At 49.2% G+C, this 1,920-nt stretch overlaps 1 non-coding gene across 1 annotated transcript; it reads left to right on the top strand.

Moving 5' to 3' along the window:
• Positions 1 to 574: 574 nt before the first annotated feature.
• LOC144756992 (U6atac minor spliceosomal RNA) lies at positions 575 to 702 on the top strand. Its single transcript, XR_013595460.1, has one exon. It is a non-coding gene; the product is annotated as a U6atac minor spliceosomal RNA (small nuclear RNA).
• Positions 703 to 1,920: the final 1,218 nt, after the last annotated feature.

Genomic DNA, 1,920 nt, shown 5'->3' with positions numbered 1-1,920 from the left:
ATGCCCAGATGAGTTGACCGAGATGTGAATGCATCTAAACATGGTACTTACGCAAGGGTCAGCCTTTGAAATGTCGATTGTTCGTGCGCTGGTGGAAAGACTGTTCGGTTGTGACTTTAAATGAAATGCTTTATTTAAAGGAGACAATTTTAAGTGTGTGCATGGCCGCTGAGCCGGGCTGGTCTGATCTGGCCCGTGCTGGTTTTGGGGCCTGCTGTCCTTGGCCCCGTGTCCAGGAGCAAAACAGCATACCAGAGTATGGGGGCGACTCACCCAGGAGTGGGAGAGTCCCATGTAATTTTGACAGGGATCCCACCATCTGTGCTTATTATTTTTTCAAAATCTGGGATTTACGCCTAAATCTGTTGACTTTGAATGTAGGGATCCAGGTTTGAGCCTCAGAGGGAGGGTCAACAGCCTGGATATTCTCCGCAAACCAATTAATATCAATCTCTGCTCCTAAACATAAATGTCTTCACCTGCAATATGACTGGGGCCTGTTTAAAGTGCTCCGATTCCTTTGGGTCCAGTTCTTGCTATATAAAACTTCTAAATATTGGCTCAATAAGAGCATGTGTGTATAAAAGGGAAGAGGGTTTAGCACTCCCCTTGGCAAGGATGGAAGGGGTTCTGGTGGTCTTTACAGCACATATACGGTTAAAGCACTGCCACTTAGTTTGTGGTGTCTAACCATCTTTTTGACAAAATGAGCTTATCAAGGCCCAAGACATTCAGTGCTCTTGGAAAGCACCTCAGCTCTGGCCAGAGTATATGTTTTCTGCAACACAATTGAGTGACCCACAGTACCACTGTTGGGTACGTTTACCTCGATGTGCAGTGCGTCCTGCCATTACGTCAGAGGATAGGCACCTAACTGTTACAATGCAACTCTTTATGTTTCTTGCTAAGCATCTTACACAGTGGCTGCCTTGATATGCAGACAGGTTCACTAGGCACTTACATTTAATGGGTATAACCGATTCCAGTGGTGGAGTTAGTTTTTTCTGGTCGCATAGTCATTCCAGTGAGCATGTCCCAGTGATTGACCGGCATGCCCTGTCTCCAGTAACGGTAAGCGGGGCCGCCCGCCAGGGGTGCGGTGGTTCCGCTGTGCACATTATGATGCACCCACCACACTGGCGGGCGCATACCAGATTTTTTACATTGTGGAGGGTGGTGCTGCAAGCAGCAGCCGCCCCAATGTAAAATCAGCATGTTGTGCATTTGCATGTACACAGTGACAGGCACCGCGCGGTGCCTGCCAAATTGTGCATGCAAATGTCAGGGAGTACGATGGGTACCCCCAAGTGCAGCCAACCCACCCAGACCCCCTGGGGGCACGCAATGGCCCTCCAAAGAAAAGACCACATGCCTTTGCATGGCGGTAACACCGCCATGGAAAGTCTGAACTCCGCCATCCTAATAATATGGATGGCGGTGTCTTACAGACACCACCACCATATTATGCATGTTTTCTGCCTGGTCGACGAGTCGACTGGCGGAAAAGCAGCAGTCAGTCTTTCCGTCCGCCGCGCACCCCCCAGCCATCCTAATGTGATGGGGGTCTTTCTGGTGTGGATGGCGGGCGGTTCGCCACCGCCGGGCTGGCGGTGGCTACCACTGGCCCGGCAGGGGCAAACTGCCCGCCATCCTAATGGGCCCCTAGGTTTTTTATCTATCTCATCTATACCATTAACATCTCACACCTGAAGCTTAAGAACTCATTTAAAAATGATAGGACTCTAAGCAATCTCTTGGTGACATATTTATCTGCAAGAAAAATCATATGCGGGTATTGTAAATTGGGAGGTCACATCTCTCCACCTACAGAAGGATCTTGCTGCGTGTGATGACTCCGGTTTAAATAGGAAAAATAAAGAGCAGCGCAAGTACTTAGAACTTGGTGACAGGGCCAGGATT

This window comes from Lissotriton helveticus, chromosome 5_1, assembly GCF_964261635.1.
Source record: "Lissotriton helveticus chromosome 5_1, aLisHel1.1, whole genome shotgun sequence".
Lineage (NCBI taxonomy): Eukaryota > Metazoa > Chordata > Amphibia > Caudata > Salamandridae > Lissotriton > Lissotriton helveticus.
Note: the sequence above shows the minus strand (reverse complement) of the source record. Positions and strands in the feature narration are given on the sequence as shown.